At 37.9% G+C, this 21600-nt stretch overlaps 3 long non-coding RNA genes across 4 annotated transcripts; all 3 read right to left on the reverse strand.

The window, feature by feature from the left end:
* Positions 1 to 2655: 2655 nt before the first annotated feature.
* Positions 2656 to 6281, reverse strand: LOC130213067 (uncharacterized). Of its 2 annotated transcripts, XR_008835440.1 has the most exons (6): positions 6101 to 6281; positions 5615 to 5722; positions 5207 to 5302; positions 5050 to 5072; positions 4808 to 4862; positions 2656 to 3071 (listed from the first exon to the last, which is right to left on the reverse strand). It is a non-coding gene; the product is annotated as an uncharacterized LOC130213067 (long non-coding RNA). The 2 variants fall into 2 exon arrangements; XR_008835439.1 differs by lacking the exon at positions 5050 to 5072.
* Positions 6282 to 9047: 2766 nt separating this feature from the next.
* On the reverse strand, positions 9048 to 10515 carry LOC130213168 (uncharacterized). Its single transcript, XR_008835457.1, has 3 exons — positions 10429 to 10515; positions 9794 to 10183; positions 9048 to 9479 (listed from the first exon to the last, which is right to left on the reverse strand). It is a non-coding gene; the product is annotated as an uncharacterized LOC130213168 (long non-coding RNA).
* A 657-nt stretch (positions 10516 to 11172) lies between these two features.
* On the reverse strand, positions 11173 to 14233 carry LOC130213099 (uncharacterized). The gene is made up of 3 exons (XR_008835447.1): positions 13771 to 14233; positions 13208 to 13253; positions 11173 to 11512 (listed from the first exon to the last, which is right to left on the reverse strand). It is a non-coding gene; the product is annotated as an uncharacterized LOC130213099 (long non-coding RNA).
* Positions 14234 to 21600: the final 7367 nt, after the last annotated feature.

The following is a 21600-nucleotide window of genomic DNA, read 5'->3' on the forward strand; positions in this document are numbered from 1 at the left end:
AAATTAAAATCTTTGACCATGCATTGCCAAGCAGCCCGCTACACTGACAATCTCTGTGGACGCTCCACCGACAGCTGAATGCGCCCGATAAGAAGTGAGCCAAGACACAGCAGCAGGAAGAGAGGTAGGAGGACTTAGGTGAAGAGGGATGACAGAGAGGAAGGGAGGGGGAATTATATGGAAAACACGCAATATTGTTCTTTTTATGCCGACAGGAAAAATAGACGAAAGAAATGGGGTCATGTTAGTTTGAGATGTCTTTTGATTTTTAATTAACTCAATTCAAGGGAAAATATGTTTTCTGACTGCACACTGAGGAATTGCTTTAAATTTTTTTTTTTTTTAAACATGCTTCATAGAGCAATAAAAGGTTGGAATGAGACACAGACTGTACTGTAGGTATTGTATAATACCGGGGTCACACAGGGGTCACACACAGGTGCCACTGTAGCTGGACCCTGGACCCAAAACCGATGTTGCTTCTATTTTAACTAGCGCAGCCTTTCCAGCCTTTTTACGGCGACACACTGACTAAATACATTGAAAATCACATCACGTGATACAGCCAATCAAATGTGTGTATTTCCCAACTCAAGTGAGATTCACACCCACGGAAGTTCTTCAAATGGCATTCACCAAAAAGAGAAAGGTGGTCAGCAAACCAGAGCCTTCAACCACGAATAGACAGACTTTTAAATGTTCTCTACAACACCATTGTGTCATATGTCTAGAGACCGTGACGATTATTAAAAGCGGCACAGAAAATAAGCCCAAGAGCCCAATATAATCAGAATCCTAACACAACGATTCCCTTCCCAACAATGCTGTGAACAAATAGGAACACAGCTGGAACAAGTGGTTTCGATAACCACAGATAAATTCCCTGCACACAAATGTATCTTATTAGAAGACGACAAGGATATAATATCGTGGCTTTTGTGGGTGACATCACTTCACACCTGAATTAACTGAATTAAAAGCTGCAGGGCAATTCCGTTCAATTCATTTTTTTTAAATGAAGTACTTTTTTTTAATTAAGATGCCGCTTCTTCAAAGTCTCTCTGTTATGTAATTTATTGTTGAATGCAGCCCATATTTTACTTGAAACGAGAGATTTAAATGTATCATTAGAATATGTAGTATTTATAATTCATCCAGTTGAAATCTGAATTGTTAAGATATTATTCAATTGAACTTTCTTAATCTGATTTGACAGTCAGTTATTGATGTTAATACAGACTGCTCAGCTACTTGTATATACTGTATATGAGACTAAATCATAGAGAAAGTTAAACATTATTGTAATGTACCGGAGCTTTTCATGAGGAGATTTTCTCGAAATAGACCTTGTTACATTTTAATAGCTCTGGTATAATATATCTTTGACATATAAATTACCAAATTATTATTACCAATTGCAATTTCTAGCATGCGGTGTTTCTAGCATGCGGTGTAGCCTCCCTTGTGGTGCGATGGCCATGCCTACACTGTAAGAAAAAAACCCGTAAAAAGAAGGTCAAATGAGTGGCAGCTACGGCTGCCAAACAAAAACCGTAAATTTCAGGTAAAATACCTTACTTCAAATAAAGGACGAAAACCATAAATTTACAGTAATTTTCATTAAAGATTTTGCAGTGAAATACTGTTTTTTTACAGATTTTTCCTGTAATATTACAATCAAACACCTTAATTAAAGTGATATTTCTATAGGTTCTGCAGTGAAATACTGTTATTTTACAGATTTTTCCTTTATTATTACAGTCAAATACCTTCAATAAAGTGATATTTCTAAAGCTTCTGCAGTGAAATACTGTAATTTTACAGATTTTGCCTATATTATTACAGTCAAATACCTTCAATAAAGTCATATTTCTAAAGCTTCTGCAGTGAAATACTGTAATTTTACAGATTTTGTATGTATTATTACAATCAAACACCTTCAATAAAGTGATATTTCTAAAGGTTCTGCAGTGAAATACTGTAATTCTACAGATTTTTCCTATATTATTACAGTCAAACGCCTTCAATAAAGTGATATTTCTAAAGGTTCTGCAGTGAAATACTGTAATTTTACAGATTTTGTATGTATTATTACAATCAAACACCTTCAATAAAGTGATATTTCTAAAGGTTCTGCAGTGAAATACTGTAATTTTACAGATTTTGTATGTATTATTACAATCAAACACCTTCAATAAAGTGATATTTCTAAAGGTTCTGCAGTGAAATACTGTGATTTTACAGATTTTTCCTATATTATTACAATCAAACACCTTCAATAAAGTGATATTTCTAAAGGTTCTGCAGTGAAATACTGTGATTTTACAGATTTTTCCTATATTATTACAATCAAACACCTTCAATAAAGTGATATTTCTAAAGGTTCTGCAGTGAAATACTGTGATTTTCCAGATTTTTCCTATATTTATTACAATCAAACACCTTCAATAAAATGATATTTATAAAGGTTTTGGAGTGAAATACTGTGATTTTCCAGATTTCTCCTGTACTATTACAAGTGTTCAATTATTATGAAATATAAGCTTTTGAGATTACTGTGAAAAATCTAAATACATTGAAACATCTACAAAACATTCAATGTTTCAATTAAAGTAGGGGTTAGAAACTGAATTACATATAAAGTACACACCAATATTGATTTTAAAACATTTTATTTAATGTACATTTTCAAAATCAACCAATTATTCACTATCAGTTGATAAGTGAAAGCAAAACATACCGCAAAAGGTCCATAATTGTGGGCGGCTGTAGCTCAGTGGGGTAAGAGGGCCGTCCTGCAACCCCAAGGTTGTCGGTTCTATCCCCGCTCTCCCCATTAGTTGCAAGTCGAAGTGTCCTTGAGCAAGGCACTGAACCCCCAGTTGCTTCCTGGGCGCATCACTGCAGCCCACTGCTCCTTAATAACTAAGGATGGGTTAAATGCAGAGAACTAATTTCCCCTTGGGGATTAATAAAGTATATTTCTTCTTCATAAATATTTACCAGAAGTGACAGTGCAGATAAAGAACAATCTTCCAAATTTCCAGTAATCAGCCAGATCCTCGGTGCATCTGGGGGGAAAAAGGGAAGAAGGACAAACAAATTCACTGGAAAGTCCTGAGAAAGTTGGCTTTCATTTCTTCCCATTCCTTTAAACAAACTTAAACTAACTATTTTGAAATTGTCTGTACCAATTGACATTCTGTCAATCTGAACAGTCAGCTTTGAGAATGATAGTAATTAAATGATTACCTATTTAAAGCTGCACGCAGTGCATGTCTTAGCACTTCCATCAGAAACATGTGAATCACGAAAAGAAGAAAGACGTGGATTCACAACAATGGCACGCTTCACAGATGTATCATAGCAAGGTAAACACACTTGTAGCTAAACAAAAAAAAGAAGCTAATTGATACATCTAGATCAAACCAACCACCGATAATTATATTGTGACATGTCTGAGGGTCTTTTCCTCAATGCCACTTTAGAAATAAAAAAAGGGTAGATGATGATAATGATGACGACATGTCTTTGAAAAGTATGCTAACTCTACGGTGGCCCTGAGAGATCAACACGCTGCCACTTAAGAAAACACATGCAAAAAGACAAAACACAGGCAAGTTAAGATTAAACTTTAGCAATTTGACAACACATGTCCAGCATTTAGAGAACATGCCGCAAATACAGAAAACAGAAGTGTTTCCAAAGGACAATGGTGCTGAGCACGGTTTGAACATGTTTGTTGCTGCTAGTTTGAGACTCGTGAAGTTATTGAAGTGACGTCGGCTCCGTATACCATCTGTTTATGTTGGGAACTGACTTTTGCTGCTGCTTTACTCTGCACGTAAAGTGACCGCTGCACGCAACTCATAGGACTTTGCAGAGCGAAAAGCAGAATTCAATCTCATATGACCTCATCTTCAAAATTGAAAAAGTTACGTTAACTGTAGCTTGCATAATAACCATATAAGCAATAACTTTATGGTGGTGATAGTAGTACGAGGTATGTTTATTTCAGGTAAGGTAATAGTGGTCTGTTTGGGGATTTTCAAGGAAAGAAGTCTCATGGGAATGCTTGGCTTACTGTAGACTATACGTCTGTATATTTTTTTTGTCTAATAATGCCTACATGAATATGATGCAGGCTACAGGCTGTCTGTCCACACTGTTAAACCGGATAGTACAGTTTAAAATCTGTCAAATCTCCTCAGAAATAATCAGAATGACTGATATAATTCAGCTTTTCCGCTCTGCAAGGTCCTGCGAGGTGCATGCAGCTCACTTTCCGTGAGTAGAGCAGTAGCATATTGTAGGTCCACAACGTAAACAGATGATACAATACCCGATTTCAATAACTTCATGAGTCACAAACCACAGCAACAGCAAGCCTGTCCAAGCTGTGTTCATCACGATTTAGTGTCCTCTTGAAACACTTTTTCTTAATTTGCAGCGCTTTTCTGTACCGTGTTGTGTCGTCTGAATTTGCAGCGCTTTTTCTAAATGCTGCACATGTGCTGTCAATTTGATGAAGTTGTTTTCTTAATTTGCTTGTGTTTTGTCTATTAGCATGTTTTATTAAGTTGCAGTGCCCTGACCTCTCAGGGCCACCGTACAACTCAAAGGAAGGCCGAAGGAAAAGCTCCTCAGTTTTTTTTATGGCCAGTGGAAGAACTGTCTTAAAAAAGTGCTTTGCTCAGATCATTAAAGTACTTGAGAAATCATATCTAATATTAATCACAATGTAAGGTTTTGCAATAGTGGTTCAAATGAACTAATATCTTTTATATATGCTGCAGTGGATACTTACGAGTGATGGACTTTGGGTGTTTCCCCCCGTCAATGTTGTTCCAATCCTTATTGAGCTGAAAAATATAAGAAAGTTTCGTGTAATTAGCTATTATCAGTGTTGAAAAGGGTAATGTGAAAATGAATCAGAAAAAAACTGCCACCACATATTTCGTGCATGCAGAAAGTATTCAGACTTTTTCACTTTTTTCCAATTTTGTTATGTTGCAACCTTATGATAGAATCATTTGAATTAATTTTTACCTCATCAATCTACACTAAATACCCTGTAATAAAAAAGAGAAAACTGAATTATCACATTGACATACGTATTCAGACCCTTTACTTGGTACTTAGTTAATGCACCTTTGGCACGGTTAAAGCCTCGTCTCTTCGATAAAACGCGACAAGCTTTACACACCTGGATTTGGGGATGTTCTGCCATTCTTTTCTGCAGATCCTCACACGCTCTGTCAGGTTGGATGGGGACCGTTGGTAAACAGACATTTTCAGATCACTAAAAACAAATCACAAACCTATAAGTGACCATGGAAGGTGAACTCAGTTTTAAGAATCATATCACCAGCATCACCAAGGTGCCTTTTTCCAACTCAGAAACATTTAAAAAAATTAGAGGCTTTATTTCCCAGTCTGACTTAGACTAACTCATGCATGCATTTGTTTTGAGCAGGCTTCTTAAATGAACACAAGACATTTTTACAGTATGTATGTGTGTATTGTTTCTGTTTAAATGCACATGTTTGCTGTTTTATATTGTTTTTTGTAAGAACAAATCCTATCTCTCTCTATGTCTTGCCTGTTTGCTTACCTGTCCCTGAGTGGAATTATGTGCCCCACCATCCAGTGGTATCTTGTCACTCCTGGTTCTTCAGCCTTCTCATGATCTTGCAGGCCATGCACTGCTCAGGGTCCAGTGCTGTGTGCAGTACGGTTCGAAAAAGTGAAGAATACTGTCAATTATATCCATGTCACCCACCCTAAACCACATTCAAGTATGTTTTTCTGGTTGTGAGACAGAATCATGCCAACAAGCTAACATTACCTGAAGCTAGTTTACTTAACTAGCTAACCAAACTCTTTGTAACAGTCCGTTTATCCACCTATAGCATAATTTAATCCATTATGAACTGTATTGAACACACTAATTAACTGATTTTAATGTAATAACATTACTTTTAAACATATAAAATGATTAATTTGTTTCCATATGTCTAAATGAAATATGTTTAAACTATGCTAAACAGAAAATTACATTAGGTTGTTTCAGAAAGTAACAGTGAAAATGTTTTCTTACCTGATATCTTCAATAATTTTGCAGGATATCAATTCACGTAACTTTGCTGGTCACCACATCCCGTATGATCCTTCCTCTGTGTCCCAGTCTTTCTTTCTCCGTTGACATCCCACAAGTTAAAATCGCAGGCATATGTAAAATACTTCAGGTAATAATGCAGGTAGGTCAACAGCAGACACTAGCAGACCTGCGAGTAGCGCCTGCCGCTGCGGCTTCCGCTCGAACAGACGTAATTTCAAATCATGGCGGACATTTCTCATTGGCCAGTTCTCTGAGTGACAGGCAGATTATCCAATCATGTTCAAAGCAACGTGGGAGACAGCCAATAGCAATGGTTTTAGCGTGGTAACATAACTAATATAGAAAAGATGACTTGTTTTGAAAGAAACTAAAGAAATGTCTGTATTTAGTTGTATTTATAGGCTGGTATATTCAATTAACTCTTTCCATTGCAGTGTATGAATACAAATGAAATACTATATGGTAAAGTTGTAATAATACCTATAGGTTAACACAAACACACATAGACACATGGTAGGCTATATATATATATATTTCCACACTTAGTATGTTTTTAAGGCCGGCTGAGAGCGGCGACGGTTGGTCATTCAATTCCTTTGTAGTATACTTACTAGTCTACAGTCAACAGAACTCCAACACATTGATCCATATGAAGCGTTTCCTCTACATTGAGTCTACTCAGAAGTGGTAGATTATTATTTGTATTATTACTATTATTTCCGTGCTTAGCCTCAACACAAGAACACACAAGTAGAGGCCCAGTGTTTAGTGGTTCTTTAATTAAAGAAAATGAAGCACCCAAATATTTAAAAAAAGTTTTAGTGCCAATAGTTTTAGTGCACAATAACCCAAATGAGGACTGATGACGGCAATTGAGATGGAACAATCAACAATAATCACTGCATATATTGCTTATCGCTGGATTGATATCATGGTGACATTCTATTTACATTCAGATGGCCCATAGTATGACCCTCTTGCATTTTAACAAATCCCTGACCTTTCCTTTAGAACCACCAAAATGCCAACTGTGCAAACATGACAATGTCATGTTCCCCTAACTGTGTTGCAGTGTTATGCGGCAGGTTGGTTTAGAGTTCAGCCTTTGCCCACAGCAACACTCATTTGCCAACATGGCCATTATCCCATACAAGTTGCAACATGTTTTCAAACTTTTAACCGCATGTAGCAAGTCAATCCATTGTGAAGCCATTTCCCCCTCTTCTTGTCTTTATTCTTCTGCATAGCTCAAATCCAGCAGATCCAAGGTGTTGGCCAAAGTAGTTAGGCCATTAGCCATCCTTTATATGGGACAATGTACATTTTAATTGCTCAACTGCTCACTGTAGACAGTGAATGTCTTTAAAGTATTTTAGTTGTCTATGGAAGCAAGGTAGATTCAACAGTAATTGTGCAGTTTGATAATGCACTACAGCATCATCTCCAGGCTAAATTGGCTGAGTATAACTTCGGGATCTCTGCCAATTTGTGTCAAAACGATGAAAAGGCTGATTTAACCCCGCAAATACCATACATTTTTGGAGGCACATTCAAGACTACTTGAGCTCTGCGTCCAGGCTGAAAAGGTTGAATTAAAGGCAGCCAACAACGCTGTTTCTCGGATAAAGAAACTGCTGTCCTCAATTCCCCCGGCTAAATGCACAGTCTTTGGCTGAATTACGATGCCCAAGACAGCATGCACTGCAGCAGCACAAGGCCTACTTTCTTAGGGCTAAACTCCCTTTCACTGTTGTGTGGATGCCCAAGACTGCATGCACTATAGCAGCACTGGGCCTCAATCACATGGGCAAAGGTTACTGTCTTTTGCCAGCTAAAGGACGCCCAAAGTAGCAAGCAACTATGGCAGAATCGGGCCTCCGTCGTTAGGGCAAACCCAGTTAATTTAACCGGCCTGGAAGTGTCCATGTGGGCATAAATCTCTATAATACAGGCCAAACTCACCCTCTATTTTTTACTTGCACAACTTGGAATGTGGAAATCAAATGTTTTTAATAGCATTGTCATTTTCAATATTTTGAACAGTAAAGGCCTATTCCAGTTCAATGTAACACAATTAATATCACAGATAGCAAACTGACTCCCTCCCGGATGCGTCATAGGCTCCGGATCAGTGGCCTAGATGTACAGCCGTATGCACCCATATTCATTCCATTTGGATCCTTCCATAAAGCAGCTCATTTGGCCCGGATCAATTACTTTACATACCGACATATATTTAATATGCATCAATGGGGAAAAAAGAAATGCAATCGGAAATAATATCAAAAACAGTTTATTAAAAGGACATCAAATTATTTCTTGTACATGTATGAATCATATTTATTGATAATTAGTTCGAGACAATATATACACATACATATAGAGTAAAAACTATAGCTCACATTAGAACACAAGAGCTACAACTAATACAACCATAAATACCGACCACCTAACCCAAATACCACAATTCTCCCAGAGAATAGGTCGCAGTGGCCTCAAGTGAATGGTGGAACTTCCAACTGAGAACTGGTGTGTGTGTATATATATATATTAGGGCTGTCAGCGTTAACGCGTTAATCTATGCGATTAATTTGGCCGCCTTAGCGCACTAAAACATTTTACGCAATTAGCGCAATTTTTTTGTTTTTGAATATACTTTATTAATCCACAAGGGGAAATTAGTTCTCTGCATTTAACCCATCCTTAGTTATTAAGGAGCAGTGGGCTGCAGTGATGCGCCCGGGAAGCAATTGGGGGTTCAGTGCCTTGCTCAAGGACACTTCGACTTGCTTCCGGTGTTCGTTGAAGTTTTTACACTCCTCTGAGTGTCAAACCACGGCAGTACGGTTTGACACTGTTTCCGTTTTTTAAACCATTATTTCTCCGCAAAAATAAGGAGCAGAAATCAGTTTAACTCGTGGATGAATCAGTCGGGTTTCCTGCTCCTCCTTCCTCCCGTCTCCCCCTCTGATACACAGAGGAACGGAGGGCGACGTGTCGGGGGACGCGGCGCGGAAAGAACTCGTCACATGAAACCTTCAACGTGATTGGTCAATCCGTTTGTCTGTCAACACTTTCAATTGCGATTAAAAGTTTGTAATTAATCGCAATTTCACAATGTGCGATTAATTAGTTAAATTTTTTTAATCGATTGACAGCCCTAATATATATATATAAATATATATTATATATAAAAATGTAAATATATATTTTTAATTCTGTTCAGTGTGGGGGATGTCGACAGTAGCACGCCTCCTGGAGCTACCCCGGTTTGCTGCCAGGTTGAACCACCTAATGGCATGCTTTAGAATCTGTTCATCAGTGGATGCATGTGTGGCATGATTCTTTCTGACGGCATCTGTAATCACACAAGCAGATACAAAATCTCATGAATCCTCAGTGCAACATAGAGCAGAAATGCAGTCTAAAATCTAGTAGCTGTCTGGCACTTAAGGTGTGCTATGCTATATTTAGAGCCAATATATCATATAACTATTGTGTAAAGATATAGTCGAGTAACATTTACCCAAGTAGAGAATAAAGTTGCAATTCAAACATTTTATTTAGCACTGTTAAAAAAAGATCTGGGAAAGATGGTTATTCGTAAGTTTGAACACTAATCAAGACCTCTGGGTGAATCCAAATTGTTTTCATTAAATATTAGTTACTTACGCAGGAGCAAAGTCTTAGATGTCATTTGACTGAATAATTTTTTTCCATTCATTCGAGGATGTTCCACATTTGGCATCATGTCGTCCGATCGTTGCCAGGGAGGAAATCGAAAATGGATCGAAAAAGTACGATTAATATTTGATACTTTACAGAATGTTTGAAAAAACATTTCCATCAAACATGGTATTGTCTAGTGTAAATTACATACAATAGATTTTAATCAGCTTTGCGTGAGATTCTTAAAACAAAAAAACTCACCACTCATTAGAATGTTGACGGGATCTTTGAGCCGTTGCGCAAAAAGTTCCACTTCCTCCATTGTGGTACACGGAAACGGGTCTCTCACCTCTGTAATTGTCTCCAGCATGCCTAGGATTTGAACTGGAACAGCTATATAAAAAACCATTAGAAAAACAGTTAAAAAATGTAACGATTAAGAGATTTTACATAAAATATGGAAATATCAAGTTTTATACAATTTCATTAATGCAATCATAATAATCATATTCACTTGGATTCAATGTGACAGTGTGTATTGCATGTCTTGTATCCAATTAACAATTGTTAACATTTAAAAAAATTAAATGATTAAAAGGTTCAATTTGAATCCCATAGCCATTTGAGGTGTTGCTCACCACAGCAGGCAATGGTGTCTGAACCACACCACGCCCCTCGCCAGGTGGGCGTGTCCCCCTGGCGTGTTCGCTGTCCTGCTGGTGATGGAGTACATGGCATAGTTAGGAGGTGGCAATGATTGAGGGACAACTGTCCCGCTAGTGGTTGGACCCCTGTTTTGTGGGGGGAATTTTCATTTTCACTGTCTCCATCCGAGTCTCCATAGAAATGGCTAGAAAGAGATAGAAAAAAACTAATTGGTCATACTATAAAAATGAATGACAGACGCTTTATTTTATTAAGGTAAAAGTGTTCTAAAGAATAAAATGTATACACATTTACTCACACCGCATTGGCTTCTTTTTAGGAATTGCCTCCTCTTCTGACTGGAGATCTGATGTGTCGCAAGACATATATTTCCACCAAGTAATTATCTAAAAATTAAGTCACATAAACACAATGAAAAAGTACAGAATTATAAACAGAACAATGTGCTTAAAATGTTGTTTCCAACATATATAACAAAGTGATTTTTATATCCGCTTAAAACGGCCAATTAATACAATATTAATATAATACTGCATGATCCAATTACTCTGACGTCATGTGTCTGCCAGTCTGGTCCAGGTTGTTCGGCGCTTCTGACAGCCTTGTCCACCCTTTCGTCCCTCGGATATTCGGCCAGAGTAGTGCCACAAAGCTGGTATAGCTTTGTGGCACTACTGCTACCGTTTTGTTAGTCAAGAATTCTATAAAGTGGAACATCCTGAATTACAGAGGAAAGAAACAAACAGTGTCACTTGTCACAGAAATATAACCTTCTGTTCCAAGAACTTTGAAAAAAATAATATTTTGCAACTATTAAAGTTCTTTATAACCAGGAGTATGAAAATTTGTGTTTGAAAACACGAGGTATACCGTAAAAAAAAGAGATTAAACGGCAATAATAGGCGTGTTATACACATAGAAGAGAAGAAACTTTACTTAACAGTCAAAGTTGTATTCAGTTTCCCATCAATCACAGTGATGTAGTCAAAACATCTTGACGGACCCTCCGTCTAATGGTGGAGCTGGAGACAGGCCCATTCTTTCTGTTCATTTTATCTAAAACAAACCAAAATACAAACAATGTTTGAAATGCATCTTTTCTTTCAGGAAATATACAATATCTATTTGTTCTCAATTGTATTACAGGCATGAAAACGGGTCAGGGTTGAAAAAGGTGAGGAGGATAGGCGCGCGGTGGGTGGGGGGGGGGTGACTTCCACGAACATCGATGTTGGACGTTGTATGATAATCTATAGGTCCTCCATTCTGACACCAAGTCAGTGATCGGGCCCTATAATACTATAATAATAGTAATATTGTGTATAATATGGTCATTCATGAACCAACTTCCTTTTTTTGTTGTTGGCGTGAACAAGTCTTCAAGTCTTGTGCTCTGCTGAGCCATGAGTCTGTTCCTCGAGTCTGTTCTGCCTATACCTGGTTGTCACGATCTTCTAAACCATACCTGCCATAAATATCATGATACAATACCATAAAAACAGTATACCATAAATACGATACTGGTATATTTATCTATAATAGTAATAAATAAAATATCTGTATGGTTTTTACCAACTTTTTCAACACTTAACAAATAGCAGTAATATTAGTATTAATACAGCAAGATATTAATGAAACTACATGGAGCCATCATAGCATTGATCAATGATTATACACTATGAGGCCGTTAGTCTCTGACCAGAGGATACAGAGTTCATCAGGAAGAGCAGCTGTAGAGTTACAGAACTTTACAGACTGAACTTAAACATTTCACTTCTGGCATCTTTTTTTATTTTTAAAGCCGAAAAGTCCGCCACTTAAGGCCCCTCTCTGTGAGCGCTGCGCTGCGCGTGCAGACAGCGTGACACGGAGCAGCGCGTGCTTTCTGATCGCTCTTTTAATTAAGTATTGAGACTAAAAATATGCTAAATCACATCGCTCTGAACGTACGGGTACTTTGTTAGCATCGCTCCACCGTGCAGCGCGACAGCAGCAGAAGTAGCGTCTAACATTCAAGCTAACCTAAACCACCAAACGCTGAAGACATCTTGACGCTGATTGGCCGAGACGCGACACGTCCCATCAAAGATGTTTTATTGCGAAGAGCAACACTTCACATTTTCTCCGTGTCCCACTCCAATCTCATAAACGCGCCGCCAATTGACCCCCCTCCCCAAAACAAAACTCTTCGGATCTATACGATTCATGTAAATCACTTTTTTCAAAAGGCGATACCAAAGGTGAGGGATTCTCATGCCTGGTATTAATTTGTAGTGCTTATATAGCATGTCAAGTCATTTTTATAAAAACACTGTTACGGATGCGTGGTGTGGAGGACCCAAACGCAGCAGGAGTTTCACGAAAAACTGAGTTTATTCTCAGTACAGGAACACGGATAACACCACACGGGAACGAAAAAAGACGATCTGACACCAGACAAACAGAAGGACACAGATTAAATACACAGGGGAACGAGACACAGGTGGAAACAATCAGGGCGTGTCTGGAAACAATCAGGAAAGAAACAGACAAGCACAGGGAGGGAAGAGCAGGGAAACAGGAAACGAGACAGGGACTTCAACATAAAACAGGAAACACACAGATCCTAACAAACACTACGCTATTAAGATAGTATTTTAATGAATTAATACAAATCTGGTCATTATAAAGTTAAACAGGTTATACGGTTCCCTCTCAAATGTGTCTTGAAGTTGCTGTGAAAACATTTCCTTCCAAAGAATGTGTGCTTACCTGAATTGTAGAGATGGCGATCAACAGTGTTGTCACTTCTGTACAACTGTGAGGATGACATTACAAATTCTAAGTTACGTGTTGAGAACTCAATACATGCATAATTAAATTAAAACAGGTCTGTGCTGGCGCTCGCTATTAGCTCGCGAGCTGGCGCTATTAGCTCGCGAGCTAGCGCTCGTTATTAGCTCGCGGGCTAGCGGTTAGCTCGCTCAGCTTCCATCGCGCACCCTTGGGTTGGAGCTTAAGTAACCTAACCACTGACAATTCAGCGCTAGCTGCAGAAGATAGCTCCATGAGAACCACACCTGGTAGTTAGCTGGACCAGCCCTGGCAGAGGGGACACGTGCAGTAGCAACATCAGCTTATACACCATCACCAACTGTGTGTGATTAAATACGATTTTCTCTTTTAAAACCGGGATGTTACGGTAATAACTTATTTACGTTGAAGTCTAACAATACCTCAAACTTCACAAAGCAATGTTAGCGGCAGCAAAAGAAGAGGGAACTCTTAAGAAAACGAGCCATAATTCGACAGTAGCAACACAATTCAACACTTACCTAACTCGTACTTCTGGCGCAAAGAGCTGCAGTTTTGAAAATACCAGTTTGAAAAGTCGAAGGGCAACAACGTGGAGCATCCACCGCAGTTACAACGCTGTCTGATGGTGCGCGGATCCGGTGGCATGACCAAACCGAGTGCGACAGGAGGCGGATAGGATCAACTGCTATCTGGGATGCTTCGCACTCCGCTCGTGGTGGTCATTGCCATTGTGACGGTCTTATTTCTAGTTGACACTAAATCCTATATGGCAAGTTTCTGCTGCACTGCTCTCTTGAGGTTGAAACTTTCAAGCATGTTACATGCATTTAGCTGGCGCTTTTATCCAAAAGCGACTTACAGTTAGAAGTTAGATGTCTCGCTCCGGGACACCGACACTGGACAAATACTCACGGTCGCCCTATAATGCTCCTATAAAGAACAAGTATCAAAACCTATTATTTCTTCTACTTTGTACTCTTAAAAAAAATTCAATATGTTTAATGTAATGACAAAAGTTAGCTACATTTAGATTCAGATTTACAGAGTCTGAATGTAAAAGTACACATTAATATAAAATGATCTACCTTAAAATTACAAAGAAAATCGTTAAATTGTTAGTATGGACATAAACCTTCATATAAGGAGCTCCACATTTAATTACAGGTAATAATTGTTGTTTTACATGAATTTGTATGTCATTTAAGAAAACGGTAAAAAGACTGTATTAATAATACAGTCATTTTTCTTTACAAAAATGGGAAAAACATGTTATTTTGTATTATGAGCATAAAACTTAAATTAACAGTTGGGTTGTTAATTTAAAGATAATGTCTGTAATTTCACAGAGTTTTGTATGTAATTAAAAAAAAAAAAAAATACTGTAAATATTTAGAGTTATTTTCCGTAAAATTAGGATCTTTTTTTACAGTGTATTTATAGTTTGCATGTCTCAAATGGGAGTCGAATTCCTATCATTGTCAGTTAGTTCATTTGCTCATTAAAAGAAAATATCATTCAGCCATTAGGGCTTTTACAGAGATCACATCCACTTCTGGCTTCCCTGTTATCTACAGAATGAATATAAAGATATATAAAAACACATCTGGTGACCAGCCTAACATATTCCTTTACTCCATATGATTAAGAGTGCAGCATAATAGTCTCTCATAATCTCTATATTGTAATATTATTAATCACATTGATTATCATCATGTTGTCGTAGTTGTTGTGATAAATGTAGTGATTAATATTATCATTTAATTTCTTTACTTTACAGGATAACGCAACTGTTAATGGATTTTGTGGTTAACACAATTGAATGTTGTTGTTTTATTCTGCCAGGTCTATCCGGAGTTAGGAAATAAACAACATCCACAAAGTTGACCCAGAGGCCTTCAATATGACTGGAGATTTGAATGCAAGTTAATTAGAAAGGTATTTTCTTTGGCAGAACAAATAGAAGTGTTTTTATTTTTAATTTACTAAGTGAATGTGAAGCATTTTGGGTCAGGGAATTTGAATGTTTTTCTTCTGGACATCAATGGAAATATGTGCGAGCATATATGGCACATTATCAAGCTGAAAGTACAACCAATATTCCTTTTGGGTTGACGCAGCACGGAGCGGCTTTGAATAAACACTTTATCTCTGAATTAAATAGTAGGAAGAAGGCATTTAGACTGAGCCCTCACATCTATGACAGAGGAGATGATGTTGCCCACCAGTGTTCACATCTGACGGGTGTTTTGATTTTCATTGACCATATCCTTTTGCAAGTTATTTGCACAGCTGCACAGTTTTCTTCCTGTCTCCTGTTTTCCTGCTGCAGTGGTGGAGGAACAAGCAATCTCGTTAAAATTACCTTGAATTGGCTTCATGCAAAGTTTTTGTACAGGACTATTTCCAACAGACTAGGTCACTCAAATTAATTGGAAGTTGGATCAATTTTTGTACCACCTTGCGCAACCAAGAGGAGAGCTTGCAGTCCGCGAGAGTTGACATTCAGGGTTTATTCGGGGTTGTGACCTCATCACACAGATGACAAAAGCGTTTCAAGTTGCAAAACATTCAGAAAGAGACCTTCTTCATGGTTTTCTGTGTAGTTTATGAACGTGAAGCAGTACAAAATGATGCGTGCAACAGTTTAAATTGGTGATGAACGGACATGGCTTTGGCTGTGCAGTTTGTTCCGATTTAGTTAATTTTGTAAAGTAATTTTTCAGACTGTTACCTTTCTCATTGGGATTTCTAAGCCAATTAGACAATAGGCACTTCAAGGCACTTGGACATTGATTATGTTTTATTTACAATTTCACCGCTAGATTTACATTAGAAACGTTCAGCTTTATATATCCAACTTAAAATGTTTACACCTTGAACATTTTTGAAATTTGAAGAATATGTTTCTTCATTTTCTTTTTAAGAATTAGATCAAAAGTTTGAAACCTACTCAGGTCGACATGATAAATAAGGAACTATGTCCAGCAGCTGTTTAGCCTAGCTTAGTGTAAAGAATGGAAAACAAAAAGAGCTGGCCTGGCTCCGTCCATTAAATTCTACTGAAATATAAAACTATTACTTTACTAACACATTATGGTAAATTTGCATTTAAAAAATCATAACTTGCTGCAAGTAACTTAAAATATCTTTTAGTGAATTCCACTTGGTCGTAAAATATAAGTAGTACATTTTTTTCTTATCAAAGAATTTTAACAGTATCATAAAGTTATCTATGAAGTTGCATCTAAAAAATCTTTAAGACAGAAAAATCTGATAATGCAGAGATTGAAATATTACGTAAACTGGCTTAATGGGGATATTAAAATGTGTAATTTTCAAATGGTTTAGCTCTTCTAGCATATTTGACATACATATTTGCTACAGGACCAATTACTAAGTATTAGCTCTAATCTGATACAGTTGTATTTTATCCAATCTTTATTATGATATTAGTACATGGAGATATCTATAAATCAGTTTAGACAATGGATTCCTTTGAAGAGTTGTGATACATGATGCTTTGACCAAAACCCTGTAGGCCTATTTCCCTGTGAATCTGTAATTCAAGGTCAATATGATTGGAAACCTAAAAAAGATAATTTAGGAAGTCATGGTGAAACTGCAGAAATAATTTGATGTTGTCTGATTTATTTGCGTGTTTGAATCAACAGAGTACCACCATATGTGACAACTACAGTGTTTGCCTTTGCAACTGGCACCATACGAGGCCAAGCACTGTAAAAATGACGAATTATACAATGATTAATTAGTTCTCACCCATTCCACCAAGGGAGAATCCCCATATGGAGTTTTCAGTTAATGAATTACAATCACAGATGTCTCAGCATCTGGTTGATCCTTTTGGCATTTGCCAAGCCAGGCTACGTCCGCAAGCGGGGGACTGAACATGATCTTTCCCCCTGTTTATGTTTGCACAATTAGGAACTTCAAAGGTCGAGTGCTTAGGCTACACATACGCCTAATAAATACGTGTCTGACGGCCCCGCCTTCAGCTTGCTGTTGGTCTGAATTCATACTAGTTCAATTGGTTGGCAGGCATGTCATTCAAACAGTAGGACATTAAGGAAGCTGGTTTACCACCTGATTTATTTCCCTTTCACTTCGATTTGTCTTCACTGGGTTCCGTAGACTACTACTCAGCCATTATTCCCAGTCGTAACAACGTCTGACATGCCAGCCTGTGTGTCATCATGAACAGGAGGTGTGGAGAAGCCTTCTGTAGAGAGTGCTTTGAGTCTGGTTCAACCAGCAGCAACAGGATTTAGTTAGAGTCCTACACCTGGTACATTTAAATGATGAAACAGAAAGCTATGTGAGCCATTTGAGCTTATCATTTATTATAAATGTGATTTTAAATAAATTATGAATGTGCTCTAAGACGCTATTTTCGTATTTTCGAGGATGAAGCACTCAACCTGACTAAAAGGTAAGACATGAATGAATTGTTGTTAATTTTTGTTTTCCAATGTTATGTTTTGTATAACAAAACACAACAAAAGACGACAAGTTCATTTTCATCCTGAACTGAAATTAATTGAAACCCAGTGGCTGCTTGGAAGATAGGAAACGGTCAATCAATTAAATAACCTAGAGTGTGATTCGTAAAATGGATGGTGGTAAAATATTTGTGATGGTGCAGCCCTTTTAGGTGAGAGGAATTTCTATGGTGTTAGTTCTCATTCTCGAATCTGGGTCTGTGAGGTAGCTCCCATCCTTTTGCTTCTCCACCTGTTACCTCCAACATCTCACCGCCTGATGAAGTTCATGATGTTGTTCTGACATCTGGGCCAAGCGGCCGTCTACCTCGCTGATCTGGTGCGGCTCGCACAGGTGTCATTATGATAGAGTTTACTCACATACGTAGTTTGCCTTTCATAATGGCCATTTCATTTCATTATAAATGTCATTTATATCTATTTTAGACAGAACATGATTCAGAAGCTTGGGGTAATTTGTAATAATAATAATACACAGTTAAAAGCCAGAAATATATTAGTTTATGTAGGCGTGCAAATTACAGCGTTTTATTTTATTCGAATAAAAGGCTTGTGTCAACCGATGAAATAATTTTCACAGAAAAAACCTAGAGGCCTTTAATTTAAAAAAGTGTTAAGCTCAATCATTAATATTTACATTTGTGTTGGTTTCTAAATGGAGGTAATATAGTATATTGTTCCTTCAAAAAGGCTTGATATTTCAACACAGCTTAGTCTTTATTAAAAATTATTGGCACATGAAAATAATAATTATGCACTTAAAAATGTCCTCTTGATGGCACGCAATACCAATTTCCAAATTATTTCAAAGGCGCACACACTCTCTTTCTCTCAGAATTGTATGGAGACCTTCATCAATAACACTTAGCCACTTCTCCTCCGCGTCAGAGAAATAAAAAACAACTTCTATACATAATTCCAGAAAACCATGTAAGGCATTGATGTTCTCAGTGTGAAGAGGAGCCCTAAGGTCAAGGAAATTAAATGCTTCACAGTGTAGTTTGAGGAGGAAAACATGTTTATCTGCAAATGTATTCACTTTACATGTGCAACCACACAACCACACAACTTGTTCAGTGTTAACATTTAGTTTCGGTATTGATTTCAACTCTAGTTTTTTTGTTGTAGTTGAAATCAATGTTGATATTTGGGAACAATCAGCGGATACACTACGGCAAACGGATTAGTTTGAAACTTATCTATCAAGCATCAATAACTGGGAGGACGACATATTAAAATAGCCTGAACTCACATATAAGGATTTCTTTTTTATTATCCTGCACCAGGAACACTTGTAAATTGGATAATTCAACTGGGAATAATTAATCTTCAGAGTTGTCTGGAACACAGTGTCACTTTGGATGGTATTCATTTGGTAATATTGCGCTAAAATAACATCTCCCACAGAGGGGAAAAGTCAGTTGATTAATGTAAATGAAGAGGCAACATTGTACTTTTATTACAGTGTACAGATACACTTTTCCTTCTATTGTCCCCTGGCCGTTCTCTGCGTGTGTGTGTGTGTGTGTGTGTGTGTGTGTGTGTGTGTGTGTGTCTTCCATCAACCTGCCCCTGGGATCATCTCCAACACCTGTCTGCAATCCTGGTCATCATATCATCCTGTGAAATACCCCAGAAATACCCCCATATTATTTCTTCAGCTCGGTGGTGGTGTGACTCCCGGCCGCTCTTTGTCCTGGACTAAAGAGTATTCTTGTGATTCATCCTGTATTGACTTTTTACTAACCTCTGTTCCCTGTGCCCAGGATTCCCGTGCCAGCACTTCAGTCACCGCCGCACACGCCACCACGCCTTCACACCCGTGTTCACCTCTGGCTCCGCCGGACTAGCAGCGAATTCTGAATAAACCCATTCCTTAACCTAGCCTACTGTCTCTGTGTCTGCACTTGGGTCCAGCCTAGGACCAACCCTAACATGGCAAACACTTTCTTGGGTGAGATGGTAAAGTGTCAACTTCCACTCATCGAAAAGAAACCTGCAGAACAGATTACCCACTCTGTTAGCCTAAACTCGAGTTGGGATTGGGAACGCTATTCTATTATTTATGTGACCCAATAAACTAATGTGGTTAGTCTGTTCATTTCTGGCCCCGTATATAACACTCTGTAGTTAACTATTGAGCAGGGCGTGCTTTACCGCCCCATGAACACATGTTGGCATGTTGAAATCCAAAACTTGACCTACCACCAGGCCAAATTAAGGTTTCTAATTTATGATTGGATAATCCCATTCTGGGGGATGGGTCAATCTGTCAATTAACCCCAAAACCAAAACACAACAGTGACATTCATAATGAAGATTCTAACTATAAATTACATTCGTATTGTTATTCAGGAGTATCAGTTACAGCATTATATTGCTCTCACCAGCTTGATAAATAGAAATAACATCGCCCAATATAGTTCATACAATACCAATGATGTAGCCCTCATGGTGTCGTGGGTACATATTCAGTCAGAGGCAGAACTGAGACATTACCCATTTGGTTAACAACATGTAGAACTGATTATCTTTTGTCGCTGTGTAATTAAGCTGAAGCTAAACAAAACGAGAGTGTTGTAATTATCTTAAATGTCTCCTATTTTGTTTGAAAAAGGATTTCTATTTTAATGCAGCACAAATGAACAAACACATAAAATAAGTCTGAGTAGACAAAATATACGGTTTTCATCAGACCTGCGTTCCCTCAGGCATCAGTAAAACCTGCCAGGGAAACCTGGAGTTGTGCAGAGTAATGTAATCGCAGCAATTACATTTTGTTCTCTTGTGTTTTTTGGTCTGTTTAACAAAATTGCTTCATCCAGCCATCTGTTTGTTCTTTGTCTGTCTTTCCCTCTTTCCAACTCGGTGTCATCACGAGCGGCTCATCACAAAGGTAAAATGTGGACTGGAAAAAACTCAGCATACAATTGAACTAAAAAAACACAACTGGAGAATTATTTATGAAAAGAGAAAGATGAAATGCAAGGAGACATCCCTTTGTGTATTGTTCCATATCTTTATGAAGTGTATTACTTCAGGATGAGGAGGAGGTAGTGGCCAGCAAGAGGTCGGTAAAGGTGAGTATACGCTTACCTGAAACAACCACACATTACAAAATCTATTGATTCTGATGAGAAAAACTCAGTCCTTCTATCGTTTCTTCATTGAGACTCCGCCCACTCATCCTCCCCACCGCCATCTGCCTGATGGATCGTGGAGGTCTCCATCGTGGAATATGCCTACTATGAACTATTCATACACTCTGTCATATTCATTGAATGTATTTTAACTCTAACTCTGTCCTTCTGTACACATGACATCTATTGCACCTGTCCATCCTGGAGAGGGATCCTCCTCTGTTGCTCTCCTGAAGGTTTCTTCCCTTTTTCCCCCTGAAGGGTTATTTGGGAGTTTTTCCTGATCCGATGTGAGGTTTTGGGGCAGGGATGTCTATGTGTACAGATTGTAAAGCACTCTGAGACAAATTTGTAATTTGTGAAATTGGGCTATACAAATAAACTGAATTGAATTGAATTGAATTCATGACCAAAAATACAAAAATGCATGTACTCACACACACAGACTTGTTTTTGTCACTTGGGAGTACTGACTTGATTAACAATGCATTTTCAAGCTTATGAAGTTAACTTTTCTTTTCTGCAAGGATATTTGGGTTATTTCTATTTAAAAAATAATCAGAGTCGTGCTTTTAATGATGCTAATAAATAAGAGTTTAATGAGAAGTGACTCTGAGGCAGACTCCGTAAGATGAGTCATCCGATTTACATTCCTCAATCATCCATAGTTTTGGTATTCTTCAATTTCTTT

This window comes from Pseudoliparis swirei, chromosome 22 (assembly GCF_029220125.1).
Source record: "Pseudoliparis swirei isolate HS2019 ecotype Mariana Trench chromosome 22, NWPU_hadal_v1, whole genome shotgun sequence".
NCBI lineage: Eukaryota > Metazoa > Chordata > Actinopteri > Perciformes > Liparidae > Pseudoliparis > Pseudoliparis swirei.